The following is a 25528-nucleotide window of genomic DNA, read 5'->3' on the forward strand; positions in this document are numbered from 1 at the left end:
TCCTGCAGATCCCTCTGGCCCTCTGATCCCTCTGCCCCCTGCGCTTGCGGGTGACCTGCCCCAGGATGCACGCTGCCACCTGCCGCAGGCCCTGGCGTGTCCGTGGGGAAAGGCTCCTGCAACAGCAAGGACAAAGTCTCTCTGACCCTTCAGCTGCGACCCTCCTGCCTCTTCCTGCTCCCAGCCCCACACCTACGTGGCCCCATTCGGCCCCACAACCCCTTCAAGGCAGGAGCAGTTTCAAGCACCTGCTTTGGCCCCTGCCATCGGGCTCTAACCCAGCTCATTCCCATGGCTGAAGAAATCCCCGGGCGCTCTGTGAGGCCTCATGGCTCAGGGGTTGGCTTCCCTGACCCCCCACCAGTGGCTCACCACCACCCCAGTGCCCCAGGCCTCGGCTGGAGCTGGTGCACTCTTACCGCTTAGGGGGGACAGTGTCATCCTCGCAGACTGTGGGTAGCTCTTCTCCGGCCTCTTCCCACTCCATCATCGTCTCCAGGAGGTCGGGGCTGGAGTCCCCCATCTCTGTGCTAGTCGAGGGGCTGACTGATGCTTGCTCAGAGGAACTGGATTACTGCACAGGAAGAGACTCTCATACAACAGCCCCGCACCTGGAGGGTGCTGCTTCCCAGCATGCAGACCCCCAGGCCACTTCTGGCAGGGACCCCAGCGGGATGGGGAAAACCAGGAGAAGGACCTCAGCATACCCTTGGGGTGATGCCTGAGTGTCACCAGGGTTTCACTACAACTGCCTGTCACCCCTCTTGCTCAGGAAAGGCAGCAGTCACCTGCCCAGCTCCGCTGCAGCAATGCTGCTGGGACAGCTGGGGTGCTAGAGGTATCTTGCAGTCTCAGCCCCCCAGAAGATAAAGTGCTCTTTTCTGCAGGAATTCAAAGTACCTGGCTCCTCTGTGTCTCCCTTTCTCTCCTTTTCTCTCTTAGCCTTCTCTTTGGTCACTGGCGGGGTTTGCAGTTTACTTTTTTTCTGCTCTGCCAGCTCTGTTTTCTCCTTTTCCTCTTCATCCAAGTATTTCTGGATGTGTTCTGGGAGCTTCTCCTTCCTCTTCAAGTGTTTATTCTGGAGGGGGACGAAAACACAACAGCAGGCAGCATTAGTCTGCCCTGCAGAGGGCTGGGCTGTTTTCACTCCTACCCTCCCTTCTGCCCCTTCTCTTCTGCCTTTCTGCCCACACTGGTTGCTCCCAGGTTCCTGCAGGCTCCACCAAAGAGCCTGTCTGTAATGACTAGGAAGATAAGCGACAACCAGGCTAAAAGCCACCTGGCAGCTGGCTATTCCAGACAAGACTTGCAGTCACGTTGCTGACAGAAACATTCACAAGTAAGGTCTTTGGGTGTGTGTCATGAGCCTAATGGAAGTGAAGAATATATTCTCAGATGGCAGAGTCACCCGCCTCTCTTCAAGTAAGCGCCAAAGCAACTAGTCAGTGGTCCTGTGCACACACAGTGAAGAATCTTGTGACAATCGGCATGTGTGGAGTGACGCTTCTCTACAGTCCAGTATGACACGCTCGCTGCAGCAGCCCGTGTCAGGTACCTTTTCTCTCCTCTCAATAGCTCTGGCAATGAAGTCTACTGTTCGGGGTTCGCCCAGAAGAATTAGTTTCTTTCTCTTTCTCCTCTTTTTCCTCCAAGGAGCTCCCATGGATGGCCAGTAGCTGCCTGCAAAGACACAACAGGGTGTGTTGGCAGGAGTGCAGGAGGAGCTGGTTCTGCATCTCATGCTTCCAAGTGGTACACCTGCTTCTGCAGCAGAATGCGCTCTACTTGCTTCCTTGTGATCAAGTCCACAGAGACAGAGAAGACCCCAAGCTGTCAGACTCAGATGTGCCCAACAGCCCCACTAAAACTCAGGATGCCAAGGTCTAAGCCCTCTCTTGCTGGAGCAGTGAGAGGAACAGGGTCCTATGACGGAGATACTGCTAAACGCTTCGGGTCAGTGCACCGAAATCTGACTGTCCAAAATAAAAGAGTGCACACAGGTTGGATGAGCAGGTTGAGCACTGTGGACATGGTGTCAAAAGGAGGAGGACACAACCCCATGAGAATAGGATAAGTTGTATCAAATGTGTAAAGTGTCGGACTGCACAGAATCACTAGAAAAGGGTCAACTAGCGGACAAGTGAGGAAGACTATCTAAGACCACCAGAGGACCCCTGAAGACCACCAAAGATCTCGAGTGCACCTGCGCCAAGGACATTTACATATATTAATGAGCTCCCGGAATTCAGATGAATATGTTAATTATTTCCAGTGAAAACCACGCATATGTATATCCATTTGGTATATAATCTCATCTGCTGAAAGAATCGGTATGCACGATAGGCAGAACGATCCCCCGTGCATCCAGCGCTGCAATAAAGAATGCCTGCTTTCTAAAACTCCAAACCTGAGTCTCAGAGTTTCTGAAGTGCCGACTTACGGTAACACCCCCTCACGGGGAGGCTGGGGACCTCCGTGCTGCGGCAGCCGCCCTGCCGCGCCCCGCCGGTGCTGCCGCAGCGGGGACCGGAGGCAAAGGGCCGAGCCGGAGGCCTTGCCGCGGCCTCGGGCGCCCGGCGGGGGGCAGCTGCCCCGGCCGCCGCCCGGGCTGGCAGCGGGGCGCGGCCGCGGGGGGGGCGCTGTGCCTGCCGCGCCGCCCCGTCTCCGTGGTGAGGCGGCGGCGCGGCCCGCCGCGGCGAGCGGGCGGCGCCGTGCACCGCTCCCGCGATCCCGTCCGTAACCTGCACCTTCGGTTAGCGGCCGCCCTCGCCTCCCCCTCCTCCCCGCCTCCCGGCCCGCCGTGACGCTGCCTCTCTCCTTCCCCGCAGGGTCCGCGTCCAGCGGGTCACCTCGGCCGGGCTCCTCCAGCCGGAGGCCCCGCCGCCGCTCGCCAGCCTGCGCGGCCCCGAGCTCCTGGGCCTGGGCGTCCGCTCCGCGACCGGTACGTGGGGCGCCCGGGGAGGGGGGGGGGAGCGCCGCCGGAGGTGGCCGGGCCCTCTCCCGCAGCTGCCCGGCGGCCCCCGGACGAGGAGGAAGAGGCCGAGGTGGGGTGGCAGGAGAAGCTCTTCAGCCAGGTGGGTCTGCGGCGGTGGGCCGCGGGGGAGCGGAGGAGGGCCGGGGGGCTTGCGGGAGCTCCTCCTCGTTGTGCCGCCCGACGGCCCCCCTTGCCCCGCTTCCCTGTAGGGTCTGTCTCCTGCTTCGGGGTGAGCTGCTGTGCCCCAGCCCCTGCGGGTGGGCATCAGTGGGTGCTGTCGGCCGCCGCACGCCTGAGCGGGGTCAAAGGGGCTCCAGAGCTTGGGTTTGAGGGGATTCCCAAAGGATCTTGTCTCTCTCGGTGGCGGCTTTGGAAATCTCATTTGAAAAGCGTTTGTGACTGACAAGGCTGGGGAAAGGCAGCTTTTGCGCTTTACCTGTGGTGCTCTCAGTTTCAGGTGAATCTGTACCAAAATGAGTCAGCCTGCCAGACTCCCCTGGACCGGCAGTACTATGAGGAGATCTTGAAACTGGAGAAGGCCAGGACTGGAGGTCGGAAGAGCTATCGCATCTTCACCTACGTGGATCATGACCAATTCACCAACCTAGAAGAGGTACCAGCTCTTAGTTACACATAAGCTATACAGCAGCAACTGTCAAAACCACCAGGCCTACTTGCAGAGGGAACATTTGTTGGTTCTTGGCCATGCAGAAGCAAGCCAGGTATCCTGTATGCAGGAGAATGCACTGCTTCTGTAAAGCAGCTTCACCTGGTGCCCCAGGCCTGGGATGAGATCTTATTTCAGAACAATGGTCAGGGGCAGCTTGGAGGCACTTGGCTTTGTAGCATTGCTCTGTAGGTAACTTGCTGGGTGGAGTTCCGCTGTACTTTGCCACAAGAGCAGCAAATGAGTTCTACAGTCTTTTAGCAGTTTGTCCTTTCGTGTGGGTTTGTACATACCTGTTCTCTTCCAAGAGTGGAGCTGTGTTTGGGAAAGATGTCCTGTTATAATTAAGCTAGTTCCTGTCTGTTTCTCTCTTCCAGCACTGCCAGAAGGTAACTGACTCAGATCATGAGGTACCATCGTATCTGGCAGACAGGATGGCCAATGTGCGAAGGAGAAGACAAGACTATAGGCCAGTGTGAGTGCAAACTGGGGCTCGGAGCTTGCTAATGCAGGTTTCCTAGTGCTGGTGCCCCAGCTGCGGAGCAGCCTGGTCCATGGAAGTTGGTGGCTTGAGCTGTGTTGCACTTGGAATCTGGCAGTTTGACTCCTCATTGTAGGGGTGTCATGGTTTAACCCCAGCCAGCAGCTAAGCACCATGCAGCCGCTCACTCACTGCCCCCCACCCGGTGGGATGGGGGAGAGAATTGGAAGGCTAAAAAGTAAAACTCGTGGGTTGAGATAAGAACAGTCTAGTAGAACAGAAAAGAAGAAAGTACTAATGATGATAATAATAACAATAATAAAACGACAATCCTAGTAAAAGGATTGGAATATACAAAATAAGTGATGCACAGTGCAATTGCTCACCACTTGCCGACCGATGCCCAGTTAGTTCCCGAGCAGCGATCCACCCCAGGCCAACTCCCTCCAGTTTATATACTAGACATGATGTCCCATGGTATGGAATACTCCTTTGGCTAGTTTGGGTCAGGTGTTCTGGTTGTGTCCCCTCCCAACTTCTCGTGTCCCTCCAGCCTTCTTGCTGGCTGGGCATGAGAAGCTGAAAAATCCTTGACTTAGTATAAACACTGCTTAGCAACAACTGAAAACATCAGTTATCAACATTCTTCTCATACTGAATCCAAAACATAAAACAATACCAGGTAGTAGACAGAAAATTAACTCTATCCCAGACAAAACATGGACAAGGGGGTTCAGTGCTGCCTGTGCTGGGCTGCTGAGGTGAGCTGTGACTTGTGCTGCTCTATTGTTGACAGAGAAGCAAGTTCTCTGAAGTTGAAAATCATCACCTGGGAACCCTCAGAAGAATTTATAAAGAACAATCATGTGATTAACGCTCCTGTCCAGACTATGTACATCATGGGGGACTTCGGACCTTATGGGAAGTAAGTAAAGTCCTGAAGTGGTCTTAATTTCCTAGAAGGAAACCCATCTTCCCTCCTTACTCAAATCTCCTGTTTCTTTCATTAGTTAAGGGGAGAGAATTCTAAGAGCTCAGTAACTTGGGCTGTATTTTTTTCTGCCTCTTTCCTCCGTTGGGAGGTAACTGAATGTATCCCTCCAAAAGGCTTCTTAAACTAATGTAGGAAAGTATGGGTGTATTTGTTCCCTTCTGTACCTCCATGTGCCTTTACCAGCTCTGCTGTTCCAGAGCAAGAGTGTCCGTGTTCTCTATTTAGACTGTGCTTCTTGATGTCTTCCATTAGGCCTGGTCACAGGAGTATGAACATGTTCTTTGCACAATCAAGGTGGATGGCAATGGGGTGATCACAGTGAAGCCTGATTTTACTGGCACCAAAGGAGCCTACCAGTGAGTGCAACAGGGCTGGTACCTGTTGTGGAACTGATACAGAGGGCTGAAATGGCTGTTTCCTGGTCATCCTTCAGGCAGTAGATCAGCACTTAAATCAAGGGATATTTTTTAGTTTTATTCCAGAGATTCCTAAGACAAGATTATGATGTACTTGTGTGTGGTGTCACTCTGTGTGTGATGTGTGGGGCTTTGGTGCCAGTCCCTAGGGCTACAGGTTATGCATACGCTGGACACAAGCAAGTCTTTCTTTTTGAGTCCTTGATGCTGGCAGGCACTTGGGAGTGAGGAGAAGGCTGTTAACACCCTTGTGTTACTGCACAGGCCTGGTGGAGGGGGGACTGCTGTGTCAGGGTGGCACAGTTGATGCTGTTGCTGCCTGTGCCTATTCTCTGCGTAACGGGGGAGTTTTGCCCATGTGTTTTGGGGCTCTGCAGGATCAAGCTGGATGGAGAGAAGCGAGAGGTGTGGAAATACACCATTGAGAATGCGTCTGTCCAAGTGCAGCCAGAGGAGGAGGAACGTGAGCAGCACATGTTCAGAGACGTAAGGACTGGCCTCCACTGATGATATTGACTAGTTCTCCTGATTTGACAGAGAGAGCTCAGACCCTCATGTAGATGTAATTGTTAGTGCTGTAGACACCTAAAGTTGACAAAATTAATGTCACTGGCAGTGAGTCTCATCATGCCCAGCAATTTGAGAACTCCAACAAATACTCGCTGACTGCTTCATTCCTTACTCTAGGTAGAGACCTTGTCCATTATTATGTGTGTTGGCCTCTGACTGCAGTGATCTACGTAGTGAGAACTCATGCAAGAAACCACCTAAATTCATGCCTTTCTAGTGTCACCTGCCAATGGTTTTCCTTCCCTTTTGAGCAGTGGCAAACCTTTTCCTTGGTCTTCCTCTTGCTGCCTGTTATACTTATTGAATGATTTCTTGTTACCTGTAATGTCCCAGGATATTTGGATCTCATTTTATGTCTTGATCTTTCTAAATTGCCTTTTTGGCTGTGGCAGTTTACAAAGGTGTTTAACGTTTTAGCTTTTCATTTGTACGTTTCCTTACTGGTTTTGTGGTCAATAAGGAAATCATGATTCCACTACACTTCTGTTGATTTCATTGGAATAGTTTGTGCCTGAGGTTTTAACATGTCATTTGAGATCCGATTCTTCAAAGCTGCTTTTTCCCTTAGATTGGCTTTTGACAAGGTCTTCTCTGACGCTGAAGTTCCATGCAGTGTTAGCAGTTATGCATCTTTCTTCTATTAGATTCTTGTATTCATGTGGTGGGTTGACCCTGACTGGATGCTAGATGCCCACCAAAGCCTCTCTGTCACTCCCCCTCCTCAGCTGGATGGGGGGGTGGGAAGAAAATAAGATGGAAGGCTCATGGATTGAGATAAGGACAGGGAGATCATTCACCAGTTACTGTCACGGGCAAAACGGACTCGACTTGGCGAAAAACTAATTTGGTTTATTACCAATCAAATCGGAGTAGGATAATGAGAAATAAAAACTAAATCCTAAAACCTTCCCACCACCCCTCCCTTATTCCTGGGCTTAACTTTGCTCCCGAGTTCTCTACCTCCTCCCCTGCAGTGGCACAGGGGGACAGGGAATGGGGGTTGTGGTCAGTTCATCACACATTGTCTCTGACACTCCTTCCTTCTCGGGGGAGGACTCCACTCTTCCACTGCTCCAGCATGGGGTCCCTCCCACAGGAGACAGTCTTCCACGAACTTCTCCAATGCAGCATGGGTCCCTTCCACAGGCTGCAGTCCTTCAGGCACAGACTGCTCCAGCATGGGTCCCCCACGGGGTCACAAGTCCTGCCAGAAAACCTGCTCCAGCGTGGGCTTCTCTCTCCACAGGGCTACAGGTCCTGCCAGGAGCCTGCTCCAGCGTGGGCTTCCCATGGGGTCACAGCCTCTTTTGGGCGTCCACCTGCTCCAGTGTGGGGTCCTCCCTGGGCTGCAGGTGGATATCTGCTCCACCGTGGACCTCCCTGGGCTGCAGGGACACAGCCTGTGTCACCATGGTCTTCATCACGGGCTGCAGGGGAATCTCTGCTCCAGTGCCTGGAGCATCTTCTCCCCCTCCTTCTTCACTGACCTTGGTGTCTGCAGAGTTGTTTCTCTCACATATTCTTACTCCTCTTTCCAACTGCAGTTGCTGTAGAGCAGCAACTTTATCCCCTTTTTAAATATGTTATCCCAGAGGCACTACCACCGTCACTGATGGGCTTGGCCTTGGTCAGTAGCGGGTCCATCTTGGAGCCAGCTGGCATTGGCTCTGTCGGACATAGCAGAAGCTTCTGGCAGCTTCTCACAGAAGCAACCCCTGTAGCCCCACCACTACCAAAACCTTGCCATGCAAACCCAGTACAATTCTCTCTATCTGCTATAACAATTAAAAAAACTTGGTACACTAAGCCTGTCAACAATTTAAACTGGTTTTAAGTTATGCCCATTACAATTTTTGCAATAAGTAAAGACATAATCAAAAAGACACTTTTTCTAATCTGCCTGTTCTGTGTTTCCAGCTGTACAGTCAGCACAAGGAATATCTCAGCGGTCTTGTGGGCTCAGAATTTGAAATGGTGAGTGTTAAAGGATTTTCAGTCATGGATTTCTCTAGGTTTGCTTTATTAACAACTCAGAGTTGGACCACCACTGCAGGGAGTGGCAAACCTGCAAAAATTTCTCAGTCTGATACACCTGTTACCACCCATTATCCCAGTCCAAAGTCTTTGTAATTTTCCAGTTGATCTCCATCCCCATGTCGTTGTCATTCATCAATTTATCTCGTCAATTCTCGTGTCCTGGTTCTTCTGAAGTTAGTGGTCGTAGGCAGAAGGTCTTGGGTCACCACAATCACTTATCTTCTTACACAGCAAAGATCACCTTTGAATTTCTGAAAATCACTCAGGCTATTCTATTAATTTATCTTGTTCCAAAGTTATCTCTTACTTCCATGTCTTAGGTCTAAGATGTATGATCCTTCTTCTGTTGATTCAGCTTGACTGGGTTTTTAGCCAGCCATGGTGGGGACTACACATAGGACAAATAAGCAGCTTATGCGTATTGTTTTATAAGCACCTGCATTCTATTAATCACATCTAAAGCAATCTCTAATCATTAGTTATATGTCTGATATGAATAGTCTTAGAAACAATGAGGCTTAAGGCCTAGTTCCCTTTACAATTCCCTCCTTTTGTTTTTCATCGCACTCCTCCGATCCTATTGATAACTTCACATCTCTCTTTCTATCTTCTGTGTTATCCTAGAGCTACAACTTATACAGCATTGAAACAAAACAATCACACATACTACTGTGATTATAACAACTAAGACTATTACAATTAGTTCTTCCACCCAAGTAGTCAAATTCGGAAACCAAGACGTTAATCAAGAGAATGTATCAGAAAATCCCCAGGATGTGTCATCTCTTTGAATTTGTTGCATTGTAGCACTAACCTCGCAAATTTTCTGGACATCTGTTATTAATTCCGCCGATCGATCAGTATACATACAGCAACTGGTATTTAGGACAGTACAAACTCCTCTTTGTGAAGCCAGAATCACGTCTAAAGCCATTTGGTTTTGGATAGTAATTTTTGAAAGTTCAGTTACCTCTTTCTGGAGAGTGAAAAGTCCGTAAGCAGTTGAATTTGCTAATTTTTCAATTTCTCCAGAGACATTTAAGACTGCTTTTTCCAATTCACTTACTCCTAAAGCCAGAATTAACCACCTAACAAATGAATGGAATCCTGTTGGTCTTTTAGTCAAGGTATTTAGAGTTCTTTGGGTTCGAATTAAGAAGGTTCTATGCCATGTTGCACTTGAGACAGCTTTTGGGTGAATTCCCAAATCTGTAGACATTACTCCTAGGGTACAAATACCTCCCCAATCTGGAGGCAAAGCTTTATAAGCTTTGCTCCCACATAACCAGAAAATACCTAAGTCCTCAGGTGCTCGCCAACTTAAACACAATCCTGAGTTGATAGAAGTTGTGTTTTGGCATTGAGTCCAGTTTCCTACAAATGAACAATTTTTGCATAAATGTTGATTATCACCACTTGGGGGATAATGTCTTTGTACACAGTGGACTTCTGAATAGTCTCCTGAATTTGGTAGTCTAATTTCCCAAAGTTGTTCTTCATAAGATTCGGAAAAAGTAGTATTAAACCAGTATTTTTTCCAATTTGCACTTTTAGGAATCAGTATTCCTACTAACTGAAATCCTTGATTCACTGACTTTGGTAGAGCAACACAAATCCAACATTCACTTAAATTTAGATTATTAGTAAAAGATTTCATCAATGACACATGCATATTAGTGGTCCAGGCATTTTCTACTTCGTGAACATCCCTAGGTTTCCATACAAATTGTTTTAACACATTCAGAGATGATTTTATAATATGAATGAGGATAAACCATGTGACAGTGCCAAAAATTCCACTCAACATTAGGTCCCCATTTGATTATTACAATCCTAAATTTGAAAGTAAAACGATTGCTCAATAGATAGAATCGATGACAGCACCAGTCTCCCTTACCATAAATTCCCCACATTTGATGGTCAAAGCACCATGTTCCAATTCCCCATGTTGGTTCTTGAAGGTGAATATGATATGCAGGATAAGTTCTTGGAATGCCATATCCCCACCACTGTTCAAGAAAAGCCATGACTGTTGGACCAAGTGTCCCACGAATCGTCAAGACTGCTTCTAACATTGGCACAGAATTCCAGAGAATTAAGAAGTGGATAAATAGGGTCTCTCTGTCTGGTCTTCGGATAACTAGCCGAAAAAATGACCTGTCCAGACTTTGCCTGTAGGCTTGTAATTTGGCCCGAAAGTTGAAAAGAACAATCACTATATGTAATAACAGTTCTATTGGTACGGGCATCTCAGTAGCGCAATGCAAATTTTGTCCACAAGGTGTCACTCCAGGGTAAAATACAAACAAGTACAAAAAGGAATACTACTTCACAATTTTCATTATTCCTCAGATTCTTTGCGGGCATGCGAATGGTGGATCCAAGTTTCTTTCCCAGATACCTTCATGGCATAAAAAGAAGTTAGTAGAACGGTATAAGGTCCTTCCCATTTTGGTTCAAATCTGGTTTTTCTTTTGAAATTCTTTATATAAACTTTGTCCCCTGGCTGTATATCATGAACTTGGATTTCAGGGCTTATTCCCTGATACCAGTAGGCATGGTTATGCATTTGGAAAAAAGAATTTTGCAGATACAAAAGGTATTGTGTTACCTGTTCATCTCCATCCAAGAGACTAGTCTTTGCTGGCAGATATGTACCTGGAACAGCAAGTATTCTCCCAAAAAGGATCTCAGCCAGAGAAACTCCAATTGGTTGCCTTGGAGTATCCCTAATGTCCCACAAAGCTAAATTTAAATTTAGTTTTTAAATTTAAATGGCCTCAGGCCATTTCAAACCAGTCTGTTTACAAACTTTTAGTAACTTCTCCTTTAACGTCCTATTCATTTGTTCTACCTGTCCAGATGATTTGGGACAATGTGGAGTATGAAATTTATTAAAAATCCCCAAAGAATTATAAATCTGAATCAGGATAGCAGCTGTGAAATGACTCTCTTGATCTGAGTCAGTTACTTCAGGAACCCCATACCTTGGAATGATTTCTTTCAATAAGGCTTTTACTACTGCCTTAGAATCATTTTTCCTAGCCGGGAAAGCTTCCACCCATCCTCATAGCTGATCAACAATCACTAACATGTGAGAGTACCCAATTGGTTTTGGCACGTCTGCATAATCAATTTGGAGTTTTTGAAAAGGAAAAGTGGCTAGCGGTCTTTTCCCACCGGGAGGTTTAATTTGCACTGAAGCATATTGTCTCCAAAGCTTATATCCTTCAAAAATTCTTTTTGCTGCTGCATAAATTCCGGGGGCTGCCCAGAGTCTCTGTATTTGGAGCGCTAGGTTCTCTGGTCTCCCATGGGTCCTCTCATGGTGCCACCACATTATCGGTAATAAATACCTTTTTGGAAGGAGAGGTTTGTTATTCAGAATCCACTGCCCTTCTCGACGGTGGGCTCCTGTCCACCGTCCATTGTTGTTTTTATTCTTCAGGGAGGTCTTCATACAGCTGATTCATGTCTGGGAGCTCAAAAGTTATTTCATGTTGTAACAGAGACATAACGGACACGACCTGTCGTGCTGCTGCTCTAGCAGCTTGGTTGGCTAGAGAATTTCCCTTTGCGATCATGTCTTGTCTCTGAGTGTGTGCATTTATATAGATCACAGATATTTCAGAGAGCAATTGGATTGCTTCTAAGAGGTCTTGATCTGTTGTCCATGGGCAACAGTTTTTCCCGCCGAAGTCAGAAAACCCCTTTCCTTCCATAAGTCCCTGCAGCATGACATACACAAAAGGCAAGGCATATTTAGAGTCTGTATAAATTTTAACTCTTATTCCAATTGCATATTTAGCAGCTTCAGTTAGAGCAATTATTTCTGCTCCTTGTGCACCTAAGGGTGCAGTCAAGGGTCTAGCTAACAGTACCTGTGTTTCTGTGGTGACTGCAAAACCGGTACATTTTCAACCTTCTTCATAGTAAGATGAGGCCATCCGTGAAGATGTTCAAATCAGGGTTATCTAAAGATTGATCTCACAGGTCATCTCATGGCTTGGTGGTTTCACTTATGAGATAAACACAGTTGTGGTTATCTTTTTCTCCGTCAGAGGGTAAAGGCATTAAAGTTGCAGGGTTTAAAGTATTGCACCTTTCCAGTTTCAAATTTTCAATCAATAAAAGAATTATTTCATGTCTATGTGCCCATTGTGGAGAAAAAGCTTTCTCCGCATATTGCTTTAATAAAATTTCTACCTCATGGGGTACACAACCAGTTAGTGGATGATCTAAAACAATTGTTCTGGTTTTCTCAACCATTTCAGCTGCAGCTGCTATTGCTCTGATACAAAAAGGAGTTCCTTTAGTCACTGGATCCAATGTAGAAGAAAAATAAGCAACAGGTCTCTCATGTGGTCCTAAAGTTTGTACTAACACTCCCTTCGCAACCCCTTTTGTCTCATCACAATGTAATTTAAAAGGTTTTGAATAATCAGGAAGCCCTAACTCTGGGGCAGATAAGAGTGCAGCCTTTAAAGTATGAAAGGCTTTCTCCCTCTCAGTGCCCCAAGCGATTGGTTCCATTTCCTCATTTTGAGTTGCTTCATGCAGGGGTTTAGCTATTTCACTGAATCCCGGGATCCAAGGATGGCAAAATCCTACCTGTCCTAAAAATCCTCTCAACTGTTTTTTTTGTCACTGGTCCAGGTGTTTCTTGAATTCCTTGAACTCTTTCAGGGTCTACTTCTCGCCTTCCAGACTTTAATATAAATCCCAAATATTTTACTTGCTGTTTGCAAAACTGCAATTTAGATGGAGATGCATGGTGTCCCTTTTTAACAAGTTGGATACACAGATATTCAGTATCTTGAATACAATCATTCTCAGTTTTACTTGCCAGTAATAAATCATCAACATATTGCACCAAGATCGATTTATTTGGAAAAACTGAATCCTGTAAATCATTCTTCAAAATCTGAGAAAAAATCGTTGGTGGGCTGGTAAAACCTTGTGGTAGCCTGGTCCAAGTAAGTTGTTTCCCTTGCCAAGTAAAGGCAAAAATTGATTGGCTTTCTTCAGCAATTGGAATACTAAAGAAAGCTCGGTAAGGTCAAGCACTGTGAAATACTGCACCCAGACTGGAATCTGGGTTAAAATCAGACTAGGATCTGGCACCACAGGGTGTGGAGCAATTAACATCCTCATTCACTGCTCATAAATCTTGAACAAATCTATATTCAGGCTCTCCATCCTTATCTGTCCTACGTTTACTCACTGGCAAAATTGGGGTATTATAGGGACTATGGCATTCTCTCAAAATCCCCTTTTCTAAAAAATGCACAATTTGTTTTCCAATGCTAGGAATGGCTTCATTTATAATTGGATATTGCTGAATTGAAGGAGGAGTCCCTCCTTTTGTTTTTACCACAACTGGTTCAGCAGATTTTAATAATCCTACTTCATCTCCTGAGGTACTCCAAAGTTCTCTGGGAACTCCAGCTAATTTGGGTGGTATTTTTGAATCACTATGTTTTTGTTCTTTGAGTTGGATTACTTCAGAATCCATTACAATTAATCAGATCCCTGTAGGCGCCAAAGAGATAAATGTACCAAATTCCTGCAAGAGGTCTCATCCCAGAAGGGAAACAGGAGAGTCTGGAGAAATTACAAATCTTCCCCAGACTAATTTTCCATTCAAGACTACTGGTAGAGGAGTAGACAAATATTTTATCTCTTCCGCCACCACCCCCCATATTATCACAGCTTCATTTGGCATCTGGGGGATTTCAAAATTTAACAAAGACAATGTCGCTCCTGTGTCTACTGGGAAAGTAACAAAAGTACCGTTTACCTTTGCAGAAATCTGACTGCGCTCATCTTGATTCCGACAGGTTCCATTGCTCTTTTAGTTTCCATTGCTCTTTTAGAGAAGAAGAGTACCATTCTTTACTGCAAATGAGGTTGTGGTGGTCGGGCAGGTGGAAGTCCTTCTTGGGGTGCAACAGGTGTCAGTGGACACTCTCTTTACATATGTCCTAAATTTCCACAATAAATACACTTTAAAGAGTTAGCATGTTGGGAAACGGGGGGAACTCTGTTTTGCCCCCCTCTTCCCCTAAATCTCCCCTGAGAAAATCCTTGACCTTTCATTTGCAGGTTAAAATTCTGAGTAATTGCTGCAGCTAACAGCCCAATTTCTCTCTCCTTCTCTTTCCGCTCTCACTTTCTTTCAATTTTTAATTTCTCTTCTTCCTGTTTTTGCCTTTCTTCAGCTCTTCCCTCAAAAAGAAAGGCAGCAATACTTAGAATGTTAGCTAATGTCTCACCCTGCCAACCTGGCATATGTTTCTTGAAGTATTTACTTATGTCTGGAGCAGATTGATCTACAAAAACTCTGATAGCTAAAGGCTCCTGGAAATTGTCATGGATCATGCCCCCACATTTCAATAAAGTTGCCTTTAATCGTCCCCAGTAGTCACTTGGATGTTCATCAGGTCTCTGCCTACATTCTAAAACCTTTGTCAAATTACTTACTTTCTCACCAGCTTGGCAAACTGCTTCTATTAATTGTTGAATGGCAGCTCAGTGAGCCCTAGTTCCTTCTGTGGTTGTGAGATTTCATTCTGGATCTTGTTCAGGCCATGGGTTTAACCCCTGACCTTTCTGAGCAATTTCTCTATCCTTTTGAAAAATCTTTTCTCTTTCCTCTGCCTGAAATAATTCTCGCAGCAGAGTCCTCATATCATTCCAACTATGGGTATAATCAGTGACAATTCTCAATAACAATTGAGCACATTTTTCAGCATCATCACGCAGCTGAGGCATCTTCAACTGCCAAGCTACTAAATCACCTTGCTTCCAAGGTTCATGCCTCATTACTGCAGTTACTGCAGAAACTTCAGCAGGTGCACCCAGTCCTGCTGTTGGGTTTGGGATGTAGTCCAAACGCATTGGGTACATGCCAACACCCTTAGAGAAAAGCTCAGTTTCCTCAGCCTCAGGGGCCGAGGGAAGTAAACTTTTCCTCATTTTCAACAAGGGAATTCTCCTCCTTTGTTGTGCCCAATTATACCAAATACACCAGTAATCAATATCTTGACTTCTGGAGTCTTCCAAAATCATTCTCAAAAACTTCTGCTTACAGGGTTTAAATGTTCCCTTAGGAGGCCACTCACCCATTGGCCCTCCTCCTCTATTTCTCATCAGGAATGGCCATTCCTCTTGGCACAATATTATCAATTTCCTTTTTTGCAATGCCTGTGCCAAGGCAATTTTCCAATTTTCTAAAACCTCAGCAAGGAGCGTCCTCCTTTCAACGCTGGATGCTGACCCCATCTTTCTTGATTTTTTTTTTGCAAGTTTAAACACAAGAGTTTCCCAGGATAATTTTATCTGGAATTACCCATGTCCAAGTCTCTTAGGTGAACTCACCCTGAGCGTTGGTAACAGATTTGTCCAGAGAAATATGCAGTTGCTTTCTTTCCCTCTTGTGTCCTAGAGTCCCATCTGGGGTGCCAGTTCTGTTAAAGGATTTTCAGTCATGGATTTCTCTAGGTTTGCTTTATTAACAACTCAGAGTTGGACCACCACTGCAGGGAGTGGCAAACCTGCAAAAATTTCTCAGTCTGATACACCTGTTACCACCCATTATCCCAGTCCAAAATCTTTGTAATTTTCCAGTTGATCTCCATCCCCATGTTGTTGTCATTCATCAATTTATCTCGTCAATTCTCGTGTCCCGGTTCTTCTGAAGTTAGTGGTCGTAGGCAGAAGGTCTTGGGTCACCACAATCACTTATCTTCTTACACAGCAAAGATCACCTTTGAATTTCTGAAAATCACTCAGGCTATTCTATTAATTTATCTTGTTCCAAAGTTATCTCTTACTTCCATGTCTTAGGTCTAAGATGTATGATCCTTCTTCTGTTGATTCAGCTTGACTGGGTTTTTAGCCAGCCATGGTGGGGACTACACATAGGACAAATAAGCAGCTTATGCGTATTGTTTTATAAGCACCTGCATTCTATTAATCACATCTAAAGCAATCTCTAATCATTAGTTATATGTCTGATATGAATAGTCTTAGAAACAATGAGGCTTAAGGCCTAGTTCCCTTTACAGTGAGTACCCACAGCACTCAGCAGGGACCTGGAGCCCTGCTGCCTTTGGAGGCTGTTGACCTGGTTAGCACCACTGCCGTTTGTACCACAGCGTCCAAAGACTGTTTCATTCTGGGTGTGTGTTGGCAACTTTTACCTTGTGGCTTCCAACAGAAAATTGGTTTCAAAAGGGACAGGTTGCGATGGATATGGGGCCTGCAGAGATCCATCCTGCATCTGTTGGACCAGCAGCAGAGTGTGCTGAATGCTGCAGTCTCTGTGAGACTGCATGCATTGTCTCAAGGCCTTTGACTATAATATTTTAAGATGAAAGGAAGGTTTATATCTTTTGGGATAGTTCAACTTCTTGAACGTCAAACACATCTATGTGCCACTTTGTTAAGAGTAAACAGCCCCTCCCACCTCCAGACTCATGCACAATTTCCCTTCTCACTGAATTACCCAGACTGCACTCTTTTTTGCTCAAATCTTGTTTGGCAAAGTGTGAAAGTTGTACTTTCTTGTACTTTGATAGACTGTCTCAGCTCGTCTTATGCTTCCCCCCGGTCTCCCCACCTCGGGCAAGTGCAGGAACACTACAGAAGAAACAGGACTATGATTTCTGCAAGTGACTTCTCATTACATTTTATAACCATCTTGAAGTCTGTAAGAGACTGAGTTACAGAACAGTAAACTCCTGCGGTCTAGGAATTTGGTTTCTCTAGAGACCTTGTCTCCAGAGGCACTGTTCACTTCTGGAAGGTGATATGAGAAGTCATGACTCCTACCTGGCCAGCAGAGTGAGTCATTCATGTACAAACGTCCTTGAAATATCCATGTGAGACCTTGTTGGGAGGGGATGTATGAGGTTCCACCAGTGGTCATTGAGCTCTTTATTTTGTTTATCGGCTTGTTCTTACAGACTCTTCCTGGTACACTGAAGCTTTTTTGTGAATGGAGAAATAGGTGAGTCCTCATTATAAACAGTGACTATAGGGGCAAATCTGATTCTGTTGGGATGGCTCAGGCTATGAAGGGTCCAAGGATTCTTGGATGACAGGCCAGTCCAGAGTAGGTGATTCTCTCTCTAGAATCCTTTACTTCCTCCTTCTCCTCACGTGTTTTTGTGGATGTCATGGTTTAACTCCAGCCAGCAACTAAGCACCACGCAGCCGCTTACTCATTCCCCCCCCCCCCGCCCCCAGTAGGATGGGGGAGTGAATTGGAAAAAAAAATATTAAAACTCATGGGTTGAGATAATAGTTTAATAGAACAGAAAAGAAGAAACTAATAATTATAATGGTAACACTAATAAAATGACAATAGTAATAATAAAAGGATTGGAATATACAAGTGATGCATAATGCTGTTGCTCACAACCCACCGACTGATGCCCAGTTAGTCCCCAAGCAGCAATCCCCCACCCCCACTTTCCCCAGTTTATATACTAGATGTGACGTTCCATGGTATGGAATACCCCTTTGGCCACTTTGGGTCAGCTGTCCTGGCTCTGTCCCCTCCCAACGTCTTGTGCCCGTCCAGCTTTCTTGCTGGCTGGGCATAAGAAGCTGAAAAATCCTTGACTTTAGACTAAACATGACTTAGCAACAACTGAAAACATCAGTGTGTTATCAACATTCTTCTCATACCAAAATTAAAAACATAGCACTATACCAGCTACTAGGAAGACAATTAACTCTATCCCAGCTGAAACCAGGACAGTGGACTAACCCCTTGAGTGGCATTTACAGATTGGAGGTTACAAATACTGCAGCTGTTCCAGGAAGACATAGAGATCTGAAAAAATGAGAGCCGATTGGGAAGTTAATAGAGATTATAGCAAAGAAAGAAATTAAATATGTGACCTCCCTAATCTGGTTAGTGTTACAGTGACAGGGCTAGTCTAGAGAAGGAATCTTCTCTGAGGGTCATATTCTGTCGCTTTGAAGACCCTGGCTTTTCCCAGCTTCCAGAAGTAAATGGTTGTCCTTGAGGTTACTGATGCTGGCTCTTCCAAAAGTCTACAGTGGCTACTGGAGGAGTTTGTGTGGAAGCGAGCAGCTGAAGTTCATTCTCTCTTCTCAGTTTCAGCTCAAGGCTATGAGTATGACAACCTCTATGTTCATATCTTCCTGGAGTTACCTAACCGTAAGTGTTCACGTTTCCAGCCATATCACAGAAGTTTAAGGAATGAAGCATGGTCCATCAGATCAGCTCTGCTGAAAGTCAGTAAAAGTTAATGTCGGGGCTGGGATCTAGTCAGAGGTCTTCAGAGCTAAAATTGTAGAACTCAGTTGCTTGAACTAATCTCAGATCTGGGAGAAAGTGGTATCTTCCCCTCTTGTCTCTTCCAACTCAGGCTGGGACATGTCCATTGGCTTCTCAACCAGTGGTGATGGTGTCCAGCAGTCTACCCCAAGTTCATTCCTTATACTGTGGAGAATAGCCTTCCTGTCTTCTCCATCTCAGCAGTGACCCTGTCTGATTTCAGTGCTCACCATCACGTTCTCATGTTTTGTGCTGACACTAGCATTTTAAATTTTGACTGATAAATAAGGTTCCCAGCACTAACATGCACATCCTGCTGCAGATTTAATTCCCCTGCAGCTATGGCTCTGGCTCTCCTCTCTGGTTATATCCTGATGTTTGTCTGAAGAGGTACCACTTGTGCTACTCAGTACATTTAGATAAGATTCTACTTTTGTTGCTGCTTTTCATCAACAGTTCAGGGTGTTCTGGGGAGCAGCCATTGCCTGGAACAAGTCAGGGTGAGACACACCTAGGGAAATTCATTGTGGGTGATGTTATCTGTTATCCCAATCATCTGGGACTGACTCTGAGCTGCTCTGGCTCATGAGTCCTCCCTCGTACCCAAAGCATTCACCACTGTGTTCATGTTCTCCTCTTCTCCCAGAGTGGTCAAGCCCTGCATTCCAGCAGCTATCAGGAGTGACACAGACCTGTGCCACCAAGACAGTGGGCTGGGTAAGGATGCTTTTGGACCTGCAGAGCAGTTTGAACAGGCATTCTCTGAAATGGAACTTGTGTAACAAGCTACAGATATATTCAGCAAAGGTCCTGACTTGAGAGCTTGTGGTGGGTTGACCCTGGCTGGACGCCAGGTGCCCACCAAAGCCGTTCTATCACTCCCCCCTCCTCAGCTGGACAGGGGAGAGAAAATATGTGACAAAAGGGCTTGTGGGTCGAGATAAGGACAGGAGAGATCACTCACCAATTACCGTCACGGGCGAAACAGACTCAGCTTGGGGAAAATTAACTCAATTTATTACCAATCAATCAGAGTAGGTAATGAGAAATAAAACCAAATCTCAAAACACCTTCCCTCCACCCCTCCCTTCTTCCCGGGCACAACTTCACTCCTGGATTCTCTACCACCCCCCACCCCCCAGTGGCACAGGGGGATGGGGAATGGGGTTTACGGTCAGTTCATCACACGTTATTTTCTGCTGCTTCATCATCCTCAGGGGAAGGACTCATCACACTCTTCCCCTGCTCCAGCGTGGGGTCCCTCCCACGGGAGACAGTCCTCCACGAACTTCTCCAACGTGGGTCCTTCCCACGGGCTGCAGTTCTTCATGAACTGCTCCAGCATGGTTCCCTTCCACAGCATGCAGTCCTTCAGGAGCACACTGCTCCAGTGTGGGTCCCCCACGGGGTCACTAGTCCTGCCAGAAAACCTGCTCCATGGGCTCCTCTCTCCACAGATCTGCAGGTTCTGCCAGGAGCCTGCTCCAGCGTGGGCTTCCCACGGGGTCACAGCCTCCTTTGGGCACCCACCTGCTCCAGTGTGGGGTCCTCCCTGGGCTGCAGGTGGAGATCTGCTCCACCGTGGACCTCCCTGGGCTGCAGGGGGACAGCCTGCCTTACCATGGTCTTCATCACGGGCTGCAGGGGAATCTCTGCTCCAGTGCCTGGAACATCTCCTCCCCCTCCTTCTTCACTGACCTTGATGTCTACAGGGTTGTTTCTCTTACATGTTCTTACTCCTCTCTCTGGCTGCTGTTTCTGTCTGTCCCAGCAACTTTTTTTTCCTTCTTAAAAATCTTATCACAGAGGCGTTACCACTATCGCTGATTGGCTCGGCCTTGGCAGGCAGCGAGTCCATCTTAGAGCCGGCTGGTATGGGCTCTCTTGGACACAGGGGAAGCTTCCAGCAGCTTCTTACAGAGGCCACCCCTGTAACCCCCCCCCCCCCCCCTACTGAAACCTTGCCACTCAAAGCCAATACAGAGCTCCTTTCAAGGGCAGAGCCTGTTTAGGATTCTCCTCATTCTAGTTATACTTGCCATTTTTCAGGGTGCCACTGTGTCCAAATAAAACTAGGCAAACCAAAACTGCTTCAAAGCAGTTTCTGGAACCTCACTTTTTTCTTCCTTCTGGCTGATTGATTGCCTTTGGAGCTTTGATTTTTGTATTCTCAAATGCTCAGAGTTAATGAAGCATTGTTCTCACTTGCCTGGGGCAGGAATGCACACAGTCTCTAAATTGATTTCTCAAAATTAACCCCTCCTCCTATCTGGGAGGTTGGGTCCATTGCTGTCTCCAACTCCTCTCTTACAAAATCTGAATTTTATCAAATTTTTAATGTCTTTTGTGTGAGCTAGTTTGCATATTACAAAAATAATTATCATAAAACATTGCAGTAATAACATTGTATGAGGTATTTTGCTTGGCTCCTGTAAAGATTGTGGTGGTGTAGTAGCTACACAACTGGCTGAATTGTCATTTGAGGTGTGTTACTCTTTCACCTTTTTCATTCTTTTTAACAGCCTGTTCCATCAACATGGCACTTGGGAGCATATGCAGGTCCATCATGCAGTCAGGTGTTTGTTAGTGTGATGTACTTGATCTTGTTTGGGTATCATTACATCTTTTCCACCATTAGTTCTTTTTTCCCTGCTCTCTGTGCCCCCTGCAATGCTACTGGGTGAATTCTCTTGTCCAGGAATCTGGTCTCTCTCCTGTTCCCTTTCTAGGATAACGTGGCATACTTCTACTACCCCTTCACTTTGGAGATGTTTTTCACCCAAGGAGACGAATCAGAAGGTGTGTTCCCTTGTTCCTCTGAAATGTGAAACTCTGAAATCTTTTGATCACAGTGTAGGCATCATGCTGTCTGGCATGTTGTTGGCCCCTCACCAAGATGAAAGGACAGACTTAAACAAAGGGAAAAGTTGCTCGTTCAGCAAATGTTCACCCTGTCACCACACAACATCTGGACACATACTGTATTTGCCCTGCCCAGCAGTGCAATAGCATTTGTATGGACTCATTGATGTTGCCCTGCTTCCAGGCTGTAGCCAGCTTTATCCAATTGCAAAACTACTTGGATCTTAGCTTGTCTGTCTCAAAATCCCTGGCATGCTGGTCTGTGTTGCCATGCATGGTGTACTGCATAGAGCCCTGGGACACTGCAGCAAAAGAAACTGGCAGCTTTTTTTGTACACAACTAAAACTCTCTGCTGAGTCTTACTTTTGTAGACACACTCAATGACCTGTATACTCTTTGTATAGTTCATGTCACTTTGAATCTTCCAGCTCTATTTTAAGCTGGGCTTCTTTGCTGCCTGTTCCTGCTGCTTTACTATGCTACTGCTGCTTCCTCACCGACCCCATTGCTCTTTGGATTGCAATTGCTAGGGACAGCTTTGCAGCATGCCTTGCCATTTGAATCCAATGTATGCATTGGATTTGAGTATTCAACCAACACTAATGGATTTTCAGCCTAGAATAAACACGATGAGTTTGTTTCACCATGGAAAAAAAAAAATGCTTGGAGACCTGTAGGAGAATCCAAGTTAATAATCCTCCAGTAATGGTGGGAAAGGTCAGAGATAAAAAGGTTCCCCTGTTTGGCAGCAGATCATTCACAAAAGATTGTCTTGTCTGCTCAAAGATAATTGAGGAACCAGTTTGGACTTGCTCTCAAAACAAAGAGTTTTCCCAAATTTTTAACATCTTTTCAATAATTCTCAAATCTGAGGGTTCAGCTTTTACAGGGGAAAATAATCACCCATACATCTAGGTTAGTCATTGTAGAAGAAATACAGAAAGGACTTACTACTAGTGGAACTGGGCATTTAGTTTGTTTTTTTTCTCTGTGAGAGTCTCCCTCACGAAGCTGTGATCTGCTGCTCTTCCTTGCAGACAGTCTCCCTCAGTGGCCTGTTCTCTACTTTGAGGTCGTCTCCCTGGATTTCTGGCAGAGGTATCGCATTGAAGGATATGGTTCCTTGGTGCTGCCAGCATCTCCAGGTAAAACATACTTGGGGCATTATGTTAGTTGTCTGGGAGAATGAGTTGATTCTCTTGGGAATGGATTCAGCTGGTCCTGGGGAGGCTTTGCCTTTGCATAATGGAGGGGATAGTTAGCTGTCAGTGGGTGTTTTAGGGTGGTTTTGAGAATTTCCGAGAAGGTAAACACACACACACTGACTATAAGGGAAAAAGCAAGCATTTTCATAACTACACACATGCGTTATGCTAAGGGTATCTTACAAAGCAAAAAAACCCCTATTAACATACCGACCCAAGGGCTGTGAAGAAGATGAACCATCCATACGTTCCGTACATTCTTGTGCCGTCTTGCGCCGCGAGCTCAGCCCAGCAGTTGGTAGGTGCCAGCTTTACGTGGGCGTCCCCACGGAGGCAATGGTGACCTTGCTGTTCACTGGCCCACTGCTTTTTGGAAAACCCCAGTATTTTATACATTTGTGGACGAACAGGTGTCGACACTTGTGGCCAGTGAGTGCTGAAACATGCCTTGATTGCAACATGGGGAGCCTATGGCACATGTGCCCGCTGGCCAGGTGCGCTGCACGTGCCATAGCCATCCCTTCTATTGGTTCATGGGCTCTGTACACGCAGCATATTACCATAATCCATCAGTCATGTCCACTATGCTCTAACCAATAGCAGGACTTCTGCAAGGTAAGCAAAATTATGTGTGGTGCCTTGTATTCCTCCATTATTGCACGTACTACCTCCCCTAACATTGTTCAACCTCCTTATCCCCATGATCAGCATTTCAAACAATAGACAATAAACTATCTGTTCCCTGTGCTGACTGCGGTTCTTAATTATCTACTTCTTACTCAGTGTTCATCCATGGACCAAAATTCCATCTTTTAACCCTTCCATACACAGTGGGGCAGCAAAGAAGGATTTGATGCATCCTGCACCATTCTGCCTTGTTGTTGAGCCACATCATGTGTTGCTGACCTTGCTCCTTCAGTGGTTCCGTCACAAGATCTCGTGTGATAAAGCTCTGGGATGATGCTCTATATCCATGTTTACAACAGCAGTAGCCCTCTCTGTCCCACGTGGAATCTGAAGGTCACAACTATTCTGACACTCCCATGTAGTAAGGAGATGCTCCTCATGGGCACTTTCAACGCTGGCTTTGGGACTGTATGGGGCTGACTCATTGGGAAAATGTTACAGAGATACCATGCAGTGTTTCCATTTCCAGCCTACTGCAGTTTGGGTCAGCAGGTATCCATCTACCATGCTGTCCTTTGAGACTCTGAATAGATTGTTAGTCATAGCTGCTAAGCTGTCTTATTGTCCTCGGTCAGTTCTCCACATGCTCACCATCCCTATCTGGCGCCCTGTGGAGCTGGGGACACTCACTGAGCTGAGGAGATTTTTCACTGGTGGATCTCCTGAGCTGGAGGACATAACCTACATCAGGATACCAGCAACCTTCAAGGTGGGCTTAGCTGCAGGGCGTTGCTCTTGCTAGGAGATGGTAGATTATGCTCTTGGCTTCAGGTGTCTGTGGACAGCCTGGACCAGATTTGAACAAGGATGAGCTGGTGGCCCTGTCCCTCTGACTAAAGAATGTCTCCTTTGTGAGACTTGTGATCATGAACAGAGGAAGGGAAAAATGCTGAGGCAGAGCTCTCTGCCTTCTGAGATGTGTGCAGCTTAGAGAAGTGGGTGAACGTGGAGCAAAGCCTTGACTTACCATTGCCTGTGCTGGCCCTGTCCAGGAAGTGTCTGTCAGGTCAGCATTTGTTACTAGCTATAGATTTCTTCTTGTGTTTTTGTAAGGAATCTGGGCTGTACTGTGGCTGGAACAGTTTCCCGAAGCCCGAAGCCAATAGGTATGAGGCAGGCAGAACTTTCATGTTCTTAAGAAAGCTGCAGAGGTGCTTGCTGATGTAATGAGCAAGTTGATCTTAGTAGCAGCTTTGTGTGGGAATGCCTTGGTGCAGTTGTTGAAACCTTCCTCCAGGACTGCACTATCAGCTTGCTAGTGTTTAGGTCCTGCCCCCAGCACAGCCTGGAACCATCTGCCCCTTCCTTCTGATCTCGTGTTCTGTGTGCAGCGGGAAAGGGAGAGACTGTGCTCACAGGAGTGCATGCTCATGGTGGGGCATGCTCATTTCCGCTAGGGTCAGCTTGCTGCAGCAGGTTGCAGGCTGTGGTGACTCTGACTTGTGCCGTCTTTGCAGGGAGAGCGTCTGAGCTGCTGTGGTTTTTGCACAGAGACAACAGGGAGTGTCACGTTCCGGCTTTACTGCCTGCAGTAGTCTAAGCAAGTGCGGCAAAGTGAGTACAAGCACCATCTTGTGTGCTGTGCTTTAGCAGGCCTGACCTCCTATTGTACTTCTGTGCAGAGCCTTTCTGGAAACCAGTGCCCTGAGGCAGTGTGTGCAGAGTGTACTGGAATGGCTTGGAGGCTTTAGCCAGCACAGTTCTGTCTATAACGTTTTGGGTAGGGCTTTCAATGTCATTGTCCTTGACTAGCCTTTGGCTCACTTTTGCCCCCTTTTTACAGAGTGGACAGGATATTTCAAGAGGATCCATTACTGTGGGGATAACTGGTCCCCTGTGAACCCTCTGAGTGCATAGCAGAGGTTAAATGTTCAGATCTGAGCTGGAAACTTCAGGAGGCACCAGCCCTCAGCAGGCAGGCAGGAGGGATAACCATGCTGTGAGGGCAAAGCCTAGGTTGGGCTGCCCAGTCTTGCCTGGCACTAAGCATAGCTTGTGGCACTGATGCACAGGCTCTGTCTCCGATTCCATTATGCACAGAGCAAAGACAGTGCTAGAAATAAGTGAAGAGAGCAGCAAGGACCAAGTGCTTTGTTGGTGGAACTTAGTAATAGGCAGTGAGACTCCTGCTCCAGGAGAGCTGATGTTCAGTGGACAGACTCATCCCTTCCCTGAGGCTGTCTGATGCATTCTGTCACCTGCTGTGTTGTAGAGGCTTTCCAGAGGGCACAGCGCTGGATGCAGGAAGCACGCGAGAGCCTTCCCCAAGACCTCATCAGCACCTCTGCCTCCACTGTGCACCAGTCGCAGGAACCATGA

General features: G+C 46.6%; 1 pseudogene; it reads left to right on the top strand.

Moving 5' to 3' along the window:
• Positions 1-1370: 1370 nt before the first annotated feature.
• On the top strand, positions 1371-25528 carry LOC126039377 (Meckel syndrome type 1 protein-like; annotated as a pseudogene).

This window comes from Accipiter gentilis, chromosome 6 (genome assembly GCF_929443795.1).
Source record: "Accipiter gentilis chromosome 6, bAccGen1.1, whole genome shotgun sequence".
NCBI lineage: Eukaryota > Metazoa > Chordata > Aves > Accipitriformes > Accipitridae > Astur > Astur gentilis.